The 14,004-nt window shown below is 41.9% G+C and overlaps 1 long non-coding RNA gene across 1 annotated transcript; it reads left to right on the top strand.

The window, feature by feature from the left end:
* The first annotated feature begins 4,965 nt into the window (after window positions 1–4,965).
* LOC149304838 (uncharacterized) lies at window positions 4,966–8,238 on the top strand. Its single transcript, XR_016271832.1, has 3 exons — window positions 4,966–5,000; window positions 5,957–6,057; window positions 8,075–8,238. It is a non-coding gene; the product is annotated as an uncharacterized LOC149304838 (long non-coding RNA).
* Window positions 8,239–14,004: the final 5,766 nt, after the last annotated feature.

Raw genomic sequence — 14,004 nt, 5'->3', positions numbered from 1 at the left:
AATAATAATAATAATAATAATAATAATAATAATAATAATTAAAGGAAACAGAGGGTTGAGGCAGACGGCCCAAATGCGGCGTGGCAGCGGTGATACTAGGGTTAGGGCACCAACTGCATGGTCCCTAACTCTAGTATGGGCCAATGGTACTTTTATGGCAGCCTCCCATACACATGGGGGCCACCATCTTTATGTAAGCGATGCACAGCGTCTGCATGTCGCTGCACATCACTTACGTTATGAGTGTGCCATTGGCACTCGTGATGTCCATCTGGTGGCACAAAAAGAACCTGGTTTTTCTGGGTTCTTTTTACTCTGGATGGATGCGCACAGTCTGGAGGCTGTGGTATCCCTCCAGAGGGGAATAGGCCGCCAGTAGGCTGCCCTTTTGGGGCTGTCTGTCCTGTGCCATTTCATACCTCTCTCTACTTCCATTCAACTGTCCTGCTTTCAACCCCGCCTCCCAACTTGGCTATGATAGGTCCCTTCTCTGCAGTTTTGGTACTACAATAGTCAGTGCTATGAAGGGGCCCCATTCTCCTCCACTCTTCCTTTCTTCCTCTTCCACTTGCTATCCATTATTGAAATAGTGAGTCAGCACTTACAAAAATCCCATTGATGCAACATGCCTATGTGAATTGGGATCACCAAACGGAGTTAGTGCCTGGAAGCCCTCAACTACAATCATGTTTGCTGGGGAACACTGGGTGTTGCAGTCCTCCATGTTTGAATTTCCCAAACCCAGCTTCAGAGTTTTACTGTGTGCGAATTTCCTGGTGCTACAACCAATTTTATTATACCCATTTGAACTTCTGTGGCAAATTTTTACACTGCATTTAGTTTTTATGGCTTTGTCCTTTGTGTGTCAGTCCTTTTCCTGTAAACTATGCGAGAACATTTGCGAGTGGGCAGCACAGACATATCTTTAAACAAGTAAAAACACACACATAAATTGACAATGAGTAGTGTTCCAGTGGTGCCTATTTCTCAAGAACAAACCCTGTTTTCATGCATCCCCCATAACTCATTGTCTCAGTGTTTACGTATGGGGGATGCCTGGTTAATGGTTTGTTTGTATGAGTTGCTAGAGCTGGCATTCTTCAGAGCTCTGCTCTGCCTTTCAGGGTCAAATGATATGTTATCCATGCTGTTCTGAAAGTGTATTTAAAGTGGCCACTTTTCCTTTGAAGGGAAAACAGTAGGGATGGGAGAGAAATGGCATTTGGTTTTCCTTTTAATACAGTAATTTACATTTCCCAGACCAATAAATACCCACCAGTATTTCACAGAAGAAAACTAGGACTTGTGTGGGCAAGCACCATTTGAATGTGGTCAAGAGGGCAGAAGTTGTAAATGAAGAAGAAAATGCAAGCCAGGAGAGGCTACAACAGTTTGTATTTGCCTGAGTCTACTGGGAAGAGCAAGATTCTGTTCTCTCATGTCCTTTCCTCTTTTGCTTAACTATGGGCCTATATACAGATTGGGAGAAAGGGGCAGACAGAGGCTGCCCCTTTCTCCCCAAGATCATGACTGCGCCAACCAAACGGCAGCTCCTTTTTGTGCCAGGGAAAGGCCAGACTGGGGGACAAATTTGCTATTCTGCATGGGGGTTGCATCATGCTGCTGTTTTGTATCTCTCCATATTTGTGAATATTTATGCTTTGCTGAGAGGGTGACAGGTTGCAACCAGAGTCTTCTGGATGTAATGGCCAATTATATTTTTTAGGTATGAGGGATGTACTGAGAGCCAGGGACTTATGGCTAGGTGATTTGGCCAAAAAAGTGAATGTTGCCAGAATGAAAACAGTTTGACCCAAAAAGGTTGTTAAAAATTAGCAAAACATGAAGAAAACTGGTGGGAACCAGAAAAAAGAGGATATGTGTTGCATGAGAAAGGAATCTGGTGTAGGTAAGGGCAGGGACATTTTGCCCCCAAACACAGAGTTCCAGTAAAATGCAATCTTTGTTCCTTTTTGAAAATGATGTTTCTGCTTAACCGACAGACGCTGTCAAAGACAATTTATTATCTTTGTTTCAAGCATGTCGATTATCATGTATAGTATTAAACAAACAGTAGGAGTTGGAATAATGTCAATGGTTCTTTTTCATAAAATAAAAAAACATGACAAGGTTACACAAAGAGAGGAAGGTACATGACAACGAGGAGAATCAGAGGGGAAGATAGCAAGAATAAGACAACACAATTAGCTCTGGGCATATTGTTTTAAGGCAAATGATACTCTCATTTGGGAAAGGATACTCTTGTCTGTACTTTCAGGATTGGCTTGCTCATTTCATCAATGATGCTTTGCAAATGTATGGTAAAATGCACCTGAAGAAGTAGACTGAAGTCAATGAAAGCTCATGCTGCCAACTTCTTTCTTTCAGTTAGTCTCAAAGGTGCTACAAGATACATACATGGTACGTATTGCCATGGTATGATTAGCTTAGACTAAAATGTCCAGAATCCCTTGATCGAGAATTAAGTTGTAGCCCAACTAAATTTTCCAAGCTTTGAGTAAGCTTCTCCCAGTTCCCTCCAACCAATGCTTCACTTGCTTGCTTCTTTGTTCACCTGCTGTTTGTAACTCCTGCTGCAAAGGATTAAGGTGGCGAAGGCCATGTTGAATTGGATAGCTACACTGAAATGGCCACTTGAATAAGCAACTTGTGGGAACTTGAAGGAACACACTCTGTTACCCCATCAACAGTATCAGGATCTTCTTGGTATTTTGGGGGGAATTATTAGCTCTTGACCAAATGGTTGGAGGGTATGAGTTACTAGTTCTTTTACAGACTAAACCAGTGGATCTTGAAGTATGAAGTATGTTCTTTAAGGAACTCAAGGAAACATACAAAGGGGCCTCTTCCCTTTTTATCATGAAAACAACTGTGAGGTAGGTTGGGCTGGATGGTAGCTACTCATAAGCTTCATGGTTGTATGAGGACTCAACCGTGTCCTTGCCAGTCCTAGTCCGACACTCTAACTAAGCCTTCCCCAATCTGATTCTGTCCAGACGTGCTGGTCTAGAAACGCCATCATCTTCAGTTAATAGGGACTGAGAGACACACCAGTCCCATACATCTGGATGGTGTCACTGTGAGTAAGAATGTTCTATCCACTGCATTAGTCTGCTTCCTGGGTGTCAGGCAGCTCTCTCTGTGTATAACCGTTGGCTATCCTACATGCCATCCTAAAAAGTAAATAACTCCTTGGTATAAAACTCATTTTTCAAGGTTTTGGCAATCGGGTACTTCTCCACCTTAGGAATCCATGACGTGAAACAAACAGTGTTGCAATATCTAAACAAAGTCAGCTTTTTATTGCTCTGGAGAGATTCCTTGCTCAATCCTGTAAGTAATAGTCTGAGCCCGGCTACGCAAATGAACAGCTAAACTGGGAGATACTAGGTGATTCATTGTTATCTTTCTGATGTGTTCTCCTTTCTATAGGCCTTGAAACGTAAAAGTGCTGATATCAAGAAAGAAAACAATATCAGAATTTCAAAGATAACTTTCCTATCCATGATGGCCAATGCACTGTCATTTATTTGGTTGGTTTTCAAAGGGAACCTCAGAACAAAACCTCATGGCCATAAAAGCAGTTATGCCTGCGGTAGTCATGTAAGTTTTACTCTGTAAGCATTATACCCACAAACATTTCATAGATGAAAACAGGTGACCCACATCAGAATACAGTGAAAAGGGGGACAAAATGAGGAAAATACAAAACTGTTATTTAAAAGAATAAAACCCTGGACTTTATGTATTGAGTTTTAGGAACAAAACTCTGTCCATTTCTCTCCTCTCCCTCCAGTTCAATTGAATGCAAACTCATTTTACATTTTGAACTCCGTTTGCAGCAACTGAAGTGCTTTGAGAGTAAAGGGAGAAAGAAGGAGAAGGGGAGGGAAACTGGGACATTTTAAAAGCATCTGAGAAAGTGGGGTGGCAGAGGGACTGTCCCTTGCAAAGTGGGACAAGTGGAGAGTATGAAACATTGCTTTATTAGAATGTTTCAGAAGTTTTAAAATTAATCTCAAAGTATGCTAGATCTTTTAATAAATATGATGGTAACCCCCCCCCCCCTTAGATTTCTGTTCCCTTTTTGGGTTTAAAAGCTTCGGGAAATGTTGACCTCATTGCATGACATTCAGAGTCTGTGGCTTGCCATAAAGGGAGCACATGATACCTCAAACCTCGAGACTAGAGAAAGATTCTCCCCTCACCCTGGGATCCACCTCTGCACATTTTGATATGAAACATTTTCCAGACAAGTAAGGACAAGATAAATAAGGGAACAAGGCAAGGTTGCCCTCTCTCAACTTCCCCCAACTCGAAATGTTAAACAATTCAATCAGAGCCACCAATAAAATAAAAGGAACTAGAATTAAAGGTTACGAACATAAACTAAGAGCTTTCACCGATGATATGGTACTTATACTTGAAGATCCACTTAAAAGCATTGATCAAACATTAGGAGAGATGAACATTTTTGGAAAATGCTTGGGATTCAAATTGAACAAGGAAAAATACATTCTAAGTAAAAATATGCAAAAAATAGAAGAGAAGTTAATATCCAGACTGGAAAAAAAAATCAAGTACTTAGGTATCGGGTTAATCAATAAGAATCTCAGTTTTTACGATAACAACTACACTATTGTATGAAGAGAAATACAAATGGACCTTCAGCAATGGAATAAGTTAAACTTATCACTACTGGGCAAAATTTCAGTAATAAAAATGCACATCCTCCCTAAAATTATACTTTTGTTTCTCAGCTTAATAATAATAATAATAATAATAATAATAATCTGTTTTATTTATATACCGCTATTCCAAAGATCATATGGTTTTGAATGAAAAATTTCTTGGACTGGAATAAGAAGCTGAAAAAAATTATATGGCGAGGAAAGAAACTGAAAATAAAATGGGAAACATTAAAGGACAACAAAGATAAAAGGGGCTGTTTATTACTTGATTTCAAACTATATTAATAGGTATGCGGGTTAATACTGCCTGTTATTCCATATTTAATAATTCAGAGAGTTCTGTGGTGGCATCTGGTAGTTCCAATGTCAGTTTGTAGCAAATAGGAATGGAAAGAACATTTGTTATTATTTATTTCCAGGTCAAAAAATTACATTACTGACAGTTGGCAAACACCCAATGGTAAAAGAGCCATGAGAATCATTTGCACTTTTCTCTCTGTAGTTGAAAATATTGCAGAGGAATGATTCTGCATGGAAAACCATGTGGAGTTTCTGGTGCAAATCCCTGTTTTGCTTCACATGAAGGAAAAAGAGAGAGAGAGAGAGAGAGAGAGAATTTGCACAGAAATTAGATTTTTATGTCAAAATCACGATGCAGAATAATTCCTCAACCTGTTGGGATGTTCAGATGTGGGGAGAATTCCTTGCTCATTTTCCCCACAGTGGACAAAACGACACACAGACTCACACATACAAAACAACAACAACACCCTATTGTCAATATTCATCCCCACACGCCAAGACAAAATAGTCAAGGATATAAGTTGCTAGTAGTAAATATATTCCAAGCTTTAATCTGAACTTAAAGGGAGCTATTTATTGGTGCTGAACTCACTCTCAAAATAGGTTTAGCACATGGGTTGGTCCATTTATGCTTCAGACCAAAACCCAGAGCAGATTCACTACCTCACTGTTATAGAAACCACCATCGGTTGTATTTTAGTTAGCATCCATAACATGATTTATTTATTTTTTTGCTATAAAGTCAAGAAATGAATGGTGAGTTTTATGAAGCAGTTCTTACAGTCATTAGCTGTATGTCTTGAATGGCACTTTCTTTTAACTTTCCCTGAGCAGCAGCTATTCTCTCAAATGACAGCAGAGGGAGATAGGAAGCAGGCTATTTCATCAGCTCAGTCGAAAAACAGCTTTGTCAAACTACTCTTCTCTTGATGTATCTCCAGGTTGTTAGTGAAAATTTGGGTCACTTCTCTCCCCACCAAAAGTGACAGCATCTCCTTGGTATCTTAGGGGAATTATTAGCTCAACAGAAGGCTTGCAAGAGGTGGGTAACTTAACAGCATCTTTTCACCTATGTATACCAGTATTCATTGCAGAGAGACTCCATTTTAATGAATTAAAAAAGGTTTATTTAGAAATGTGCAAAGGTGTACACAGTCACACAAAACCAGTGCAATTTTAACAAACATACAAAGCTAATAGGAGGAAAGGTGGGAAAGGCTGGATCGTGAGAAATTGGGAATTAGAGAGGAAACATGGTAGAGTTTTATTTTGTATGCTAGCAGCTGCCAGAATGGTTCATGCAAGATTATGGAAAGGAGAAAATATCCCATACATTTTACTTTGGATGTGGAAACTTTATGATTTAATTGCTAATGATAAATTGACATATATGATTAAATTTAACTCACTAGAAACCCCTGGTTTTTGCATCAACAGAAGTGTCCTCCTCCAATTCTGTTTGCTGCCATGTAGGTGGCAGCATTGGACATGTGAAGCAGTGGAGTCTAAGATGCCAAGTTGCCTCTGCTCCTGAAAGTTGCTTCGATCTTTTCTAAATAAACAAACCAACATCCTGGTCTTCCAGAAATGTTAAGAGTGAAACATATCAATATGACGAAACAAACCTTGCAGACACTGAGATCCTGTTTGGAGCTGGCGAAGCCCAAAGCCCCAGTAGATTAGATATACAATGGTCCCACAGAGATCTAGGAGAGCAGAGGTGGCCAGCTGGATGGTGATGTGAGGGAGCTTTCCTGCCAACTCCTGTGCAATCCAATAGGCAATATTGTCTCTTCGGGTTGCGAAGGGGAATGAACGGCACTGTGGGCAGCTGGACAAAAACACTGTACAATGTTAGTAGATGTAGTTAAGCTAGCATGGGAATGGGCAACTGCATCGAGGACAGTTTTCACCCCTCTTGTGTGGCCTGCCCCTGCACTTCCTGGCACACTGGATGTAGCATCACATCACTCCTGACTGCCATTCTGGGCCAATTTGTGACACACAAAAGGGGTTGGGGATTCTGGTAATGACAGGTTTTCTTTAATTATGGGCTATTTTGAAGTGAACAGTGCTCTGAGGACTATATCACATAGAATCATAGAGTTGGAAGAGACCATCAAGCCCAATCCCTGCCATGCAGGAAGACACAGTCAGTGCACCCCTGACAGATGGCCATCCAGCCTCTGTTTAAAAACCAACAAAAACTGCAATTAGACCTGGGGAAAAGCCATTTTGGTTCGTGATGACACCTCCGACTTGCAGCAGCTGTGTCCCTGAAGTGCGATTAGGTCAACCTTTCCTTTGATGGGGGAAACCTGTCAATGAGCTTGCAATTGCGCTAGTCCCAGGTGTGAAACATCGCTGCCAGGGCAGTTGCGATATTGGCAGTCAGGTGGTATCAGTGACATCTCCTCCTCCCCTGTTCCTACTATCCTTTGCTATTCCCAAGCAGGCTGAATGCCTTTATATTTTTAAATTTCTTCTTTTAAAAGCTTAAATCGCTGTAGCAGAGCTTCAGAATTGCATGAATAAGTGAAAGTACAAATAAATAAAATCAACTGAAAGTCATGCTGTGTAGGGCACGGAACAGGGAGGCAAGGTTAAGGGGGAATGAGGAAGAGAGAACAATAATCACAGCTGCCCCAGTAGCATGTTTGAGAAGATATGTGATAATGGCTGCTCTGAAGCTGGTATTTTCCCCGTTTTTTAACATTTTCAACTGACATGTTTGCTGCAGGAATGGGGCTTGTGTGGTAATGTCCTGAGAAATGGTCTGAAAATTAAACTCAGGACTCAGAGGACTTTGCAGAACAGCTGGGGATCCCGGGAACTGCAGAAATGAGGTTCAGGGGCTACATCCGGCCCATGTGCTGCATTTTCCATGTCCCTGAGCTAGCATGATCCTGCTTACGTTGGAATAAAACCAGAAAAGGATTCTTGCCGATAGATGCCTTTAATGCTTCAGAAAGATATGAAAGACATATTTGGGATAAAACTGAAGGAAGACAGTGAGATGAGTTTGTGGAGTATACTAATGTCCCATTCTTCCTCTGCAGTGCTAAGGTTTTTGAGGAAGGAAGGAAGGTTTCGGTTTCAGAAGGCAATTTCCTTTCCCTTTCTCCATATCCACTGCATCCACAACAGGGCAGCACAAAGCTATTGTCTGAAGATGGCCACACTGGCAAAGAGGAAAACCCAAGCGGAAGGCATTCTCATATTATTAACAGCTGTTTCCTGGAAGCAGGTGAGTTGGTTACAAGATGATGTCTTTCAGCCAAGTATTTGCACAACTCTTTTTTTTTTAGCACAATGTGCAGCTAGCTCAAAGCCACAGGAAGAAATGTCCATTTGTTGCGGAGGAATGCCACTTGACGGCAGCAATGACAATGTTTCTGCAAGGGGTTGGAGCCCAGAATAAAACTCAGGTGCCTCACTGACTCCTTGCTCTCCTGTCCTAACATTTAAATGCCATTCTCACTTCCAGTACTGGTATCTGGAGCCAGCTCCCTTCCTCTTGTCTAGCTTCTACCTTATCTATCCCCATGTTGCCTACTGCAACATCCTGGTTAGGAGTCCCCTTGTCTCCCTCAAAAGAGACACCAAAGCTAAATAATTTACCTCATCTTGGACTCTGTTGTTTCTTTCCCAGACTCCACCCGCTCATAGGGTATCTGTCATCCACACAGGTTTGGAGGTAGCTGGGGAAAGAGGATGCAGCTGAGTAGGAAATGGCCTTGTTTTTGGAAATGTTATTTTTAGCCATGAGGCTAAATACAATGGTGCAAGGAGATGCTAGAACCAAGTGCCTCACAAACACAAATATTTGGGAGGGAAGAAGACAGACAACGGGCCAGAGTGTGATGAAGGGCGCATGTCTTCAGCATTGGACAGGCTGTACTAGCTGCACTTCTACCTCTATCCAAGAAAGGAGAATGTGTCCAACCTAGTGGGCTAGAAGGAGATATTGAACAAATTAATTTCAAATATATCTATGTGGCTGTACTGACTGGCACTTTGTGCAGGCCTGTATCCACGGCGAGGGCTGAGCGTCCGCACGCTCGAAGTCCTTACCGCATCACCTGGGTGCCATTTTGGTGCACGTCCAGCCATACAACGTGCACGATGTTTATGCATACCAGGCGCAGTGCCCAAATGGCACGGTGTGGAAGTGGCTTCATCATGGCACACCAGTGTGCCTATGGCACCTCTTCCAGGTTACACTATTTTAGTGTAACATTATTGTATGCTTTTAACTCTCTCTCTCTCTCTCTCTCTAATATTGTAAGCTGTCTTGAGTTCCGGTTTTAGGAAAAGGTTGAGATGATGATGATGATGATGATGATGATGATGATGATGATGATGGTACATGGACTGTGGAAGAGGTGCCATCTTGTCCTGAACCTCCTTTTAGTTGATTTTCAAGTCTCACAGGTCTAAATGGAAAACTACCAAGAAAGAATAAGATGCTTGAATCAGGAATGCCTTTGTTCAAAGGGGGAGACAGGAGGGTGAAGTCCCTTCAGGATGCATGGAAGCTATTTAAAACAGAATAACAGAAACAAATAAACTGCATAACCATAGACTGGGAACGTGTACAGGAAAAAGAAAAAAGGAAGCTAGGGTTGTTCACCAATAGAATAAAGGAAGCTATTAAATACAAGGAGATTTCTTTTAAGACAGATGGGTGGGGAACCTGTCCAGTGCATGGGAAGTTACTTCCAAAAGTAATTAGTGATAAGGTCCCCACAATTACTTAGAACCATTATAATTTTAATTTTAAATTAACTTTCCGTGTTTCTTGCACATAGCTATAAATGGCTACTTTTGTTGTTTGTTGCTGTGTGTCTTCAAGTTGTTTCCAACTGATGGCAACCCTAGGGTGGAGCTATATGGGGTTTTCTTGGCAAGATTTGTTCAGAGGAGGTTTGCCATTGCTCTTCTCTCAGATTGAGAGCATATGACTTGCCCACGATCATCCAGTGGGTTTCATGGTTGAGTGGGGAATCGAACCCTGGTCTCCAGAGCCATAGTCCAACATTCAAACCACAGGAAGGTACTTTCCAAAAGTAATTAGCTTTAAGGCTTTCTAAATTACTTTGTACCATTATAGTTTCATTTTAAATTAACTTTTTCCTGCTTCTTACACATAGGATCAAGGCAGGTTGACTCTAGTTTGGGCTAGTAGTTGGAGTTAGATCAGTGTCTCCAGTAGAATTCTAGTGAAAGGCTATTACAGGGCCATGGTTGCACCACAGTATCAGACAAGTGAGCACAAATGTCCTTGTGTCCACTTATCTGACCGTCTGATTTGTTTGAGTCTTGGAGACGGATGAACTGAAGCACTATGGCCAAATCGACAAGATTGTCATTATTTTAGTCCTTATTGTGCTAGGCACTAATCCCTCCCAAAGATATAAAGTAGGAATTGTTTGCCTATTTTGTCTTTTACCGCTTTTACTGTTTAACCAGCCTGCTAATGCAGGTTGTGTGCTCAGTTTAGAAGGATGGTTTCTCATCAGGGATAAAAAAAGCAACGCTCCTGAGTTCTACCCGCCAAAATACACGTAGGCTAATTCCAAATTAATGATATTTGGGAATTGATGTTATTTGGACTCAGAAAACAATGAGGAGATTATTGTGATGCAAGCATCTAGTGCCATCCCTCCCAGGTGATAAGGGGACTCTTTCAAGCTTGGATGCCAAAACAGATTGGAAAACCATTATCTCCTTTCTCTGAGCACAGTAAACATGGAACAGGGGACAGTAAAGCTAAATAAAGTATCCACCATACAATGGTCTTTGTCGGGAGACAGAAACATCCTGTCTTGTTTTCTTCCCTTCTCTAAGTAATCTTGCTCTTATTGTCCTATCCTTACAGTCCCACCCAGTTGCAAGAGGACAATGTAATAGGGATTTCAGTGATGCCAGGAAAACACCTTGTAAATAAATTTGGCACCAAATATTCAGGACTGGAAAGAGCTCAAACACTGGACCCATTGCCTCCTCCTAACTGAGAACCAAACTTTAGAGTTCAAAAAGCACCCTGACTTCTTATTGATGCTCTACAAACTCTTTGCATCTCAGCCCCATAATTCTGCAGTGGTACAGTCAAGTAATTCTAAGGCGCGTTACAAATGCACCAAAGGGCCGTACTAGGGTTAGGAAGGGGCGTAGTAGGGTTGAGAAGGGGCGTCCCTTCCGGACGCCCCTCAACCCTATTATGGACCCAGTCCGTAACAAATGGTGACGCCCGTCCACACAGGGGCCGCCATTTTGACATAGTGAACGCTCTGCGTCCGCACGTCGCGCAGTGGAAGTGACATCGTGAGTGCGCAACTAGCGCCTCGCGGTGTCACATCTGGGGAGCAGGAAGAAGTGCGATTTTCGCGCTTCTTCTTTGCTGCGTCGGGGAACTGGGTGGTTTGGCTGCTGTGGTTCCCGGACGCAGCAACCGGCGGCGGCGGCAGACCGCCGCTTTTCAGTGGTCTGTAACCTGCCTTAGTCTTTTAAACTATGGTAAGGTCTCACATCCTTTCTCATATTTCAAAACGTGAAGAGGCAGGCTTGCTGTGTTTAGGGAAACAGCAGTAAAAGGAGATAAACAGATGGTCATATTAGAAGATAAAGCTGTCCAAACAGTATTCATGGTCTTTCTCCTGCTGCCTCTCTTCTACTGGTGTAGTTACAGTGGCCAATATGATCTTGGCTTCTGCTTGCCAGTCTGGATGTTACAGAATCATAGAATCATAAAATCTTAGATTTAAAAGTGACTGCAAAGGTCATCTAGTCCAACCCCTGTCTTGTAGGAACATACAATTAAAGCACCCCTGAATTATGTCGATCTAATCTCTGTTTAAAGATCCTCAAAGACTGAGAGCCCACCACCTTCTGAGGCAGTCTATTCCACTGTTGAAGCTCTTACCATCAAGATACTATTCCTAACGTTTAGATGGAATTTCTTTTCTTGCACTTTGAACCCATTGCTTTGTATTCTAGCTTCTGGAGCAGCAGGAAACAACCTGGCTCCATCTTTTACATCATATCTCTTCAGATGATAGTTAAGGATAAATGTCATGTCACCTCTCAGTCTTCCCTTCCCCAGGCTAAACATATCCAGCTCCCTAAGTCATTCCTCATAAGGTTTGGTTTCCATCATAAGGCTTGGTTATGTCTCATTGTATCTGACCATGCATTTCTGGGCTAGGCAGAAGAGTGATGGAATATCCAGTCATCCTCTGTGCCTATGGATGTAAATCTTTGCATTGAGCATCTTCCCATATAATTTCCATGGTATTCTCCCTGCAGTAAGTGAATATAAAGAACTCTGTGCAGTATTCTCCTGGTAGTTGCATTTGGAGATGTCTTTTGGTTATTCTGTGCAAAAATACACTTTTTTGTGTCCCTAAAACATGTGAGCTTTTATTTGTTTGTTCAGGAAATAAGCTGGCTGAGGTCCCATGTTGGTGCCCCATACGACAGATCTCTGCATGCAGAATTACACATAGATTCTGCTATGCCTTCTTTGTGCAAAATGGCAAAAGTTGTAGAACTAAATACACCATCGAATGCACATCCCCATCTGCAATTGCACCACATGTATAACTCCACTTCTGCAGCCTTGAACTAAAAGCAGGCATTCTGCATCAGACAACCATCTGTAAGACATCAACATGAGGAAGACATCAACCGGATTTTAGCCACTGTCTCCTGCTTAGGAAACCCCTTTTTATGTGCAAAAGGCATGTCTTGTGTGAAAAAACCTGCACAGAAAACATGCACACATGTGCTCAGAATAATTATTTCAAAGACTCATCAAACTGCAAAATGCTGAGAATCTTGACCAATGTTCTATTCTTCTCATGGGGGGGGGGTGTCCTCAAGCATTGGGAAACTCATTATTTTACAATGTGATGAACAATAATGTATATTCTTTCAGTGCCTAGGATAGAAAGTAAGCAAGCTGGAAGATAAAGGAAATCCTCCTCCACCATCCAGCATAGAAATGCAATGAACTTCTGCCGGAAGGACAAAGTCCTTCATTTCAGCTTGGCCAGCCCCCAACAGAAGACAAGAAATGCTGGATCAGACTGAAGGCCACCTGCTCCAGCTTTTTATATAAGCTTTGGTGAATCAGTTGTGTATCAGAATCCATTAACAGGACATGAGTGCAACTGCACATCCCATCTGCCAGCAGCTTGCATTCTTCCATCCTGCAGCAAGTGATATCAAAGTGGTATACTGCAGCTGTTACTCAAGGGGCTATATAGCCAGCTGGACTAGTAGCCACCACTGATAGTACTAGGGTTATTGGATTTATCTAATCCTCTTTCAAAGCCATCCAGGTTGACTGTCATCATTACATGTCAGCAAATTCCACAGTTGCACCATCCACAATGACTTCCTTTTATCCGTCCTGAATCTCCTATCATTCGGCTTAAGTGGATGACCTTGGTTCATGTATTATGAGAGAGGAAGAAAACCTGCTGTTATTGCTTGTTTTGCAGCTGAATATATTTTGGGGCTTTTAGTCTCTTTCTGCTTAGTCAGACTTATGAATGCTTGACATTGTGATGAATGATGGTCCTGGAGTTTGCTTCCTTTAGTGTTGTTCAGAGTGCTGCTACATTGGCTGGCCTGTTAGCATCTCTAACATGTGTGCATGCCATCACAACCTGGCAAGGTGGGCACTGTTTGGAAACATCAGATGTGGGTACAAGGGTTGGAATGACGGTGTTCTTCCAGATATTTGATAGTGATCAGGGAGAAGCAAATCTATTTTTGAAAAGGAAATCCATCTTCCAACCCTGTCTTTCCTGCTCTCCCCTTTATTTGCACAAACATCCCATTTCCTTGAGATTGTAGATCCTTTGGAGTTAAGGATCTATTTTTTTAAATACGTAACTACCCTAATGCTTGTCATTGTGATGGGTGGAGAAAGTTTGTATAGGGAATTTGGAGTCACCCAGAGACACACTCATGATGAATT

This window comes from Sceloporus occidentalis, unplaced genomic scaffold (assembly GCF_023333645.1).
Source record: "Sceloporus occidentalis isolate IW3139 unplaced genomic scaffold, rSceOcc1.0.p SCAF_13, whole genome shotgun sequence".
Taxonomy (NCBI): domain Eukaryota; kingdom Metazoa; phylum Chordata; class Lepidosauria; order Squamata; family Phrynosomatidae; genus Sceloporus; species Sceloporus occidentalis.
This window is presented reverse-complemented; position numbering and strand designations above follow the sequence as displayed.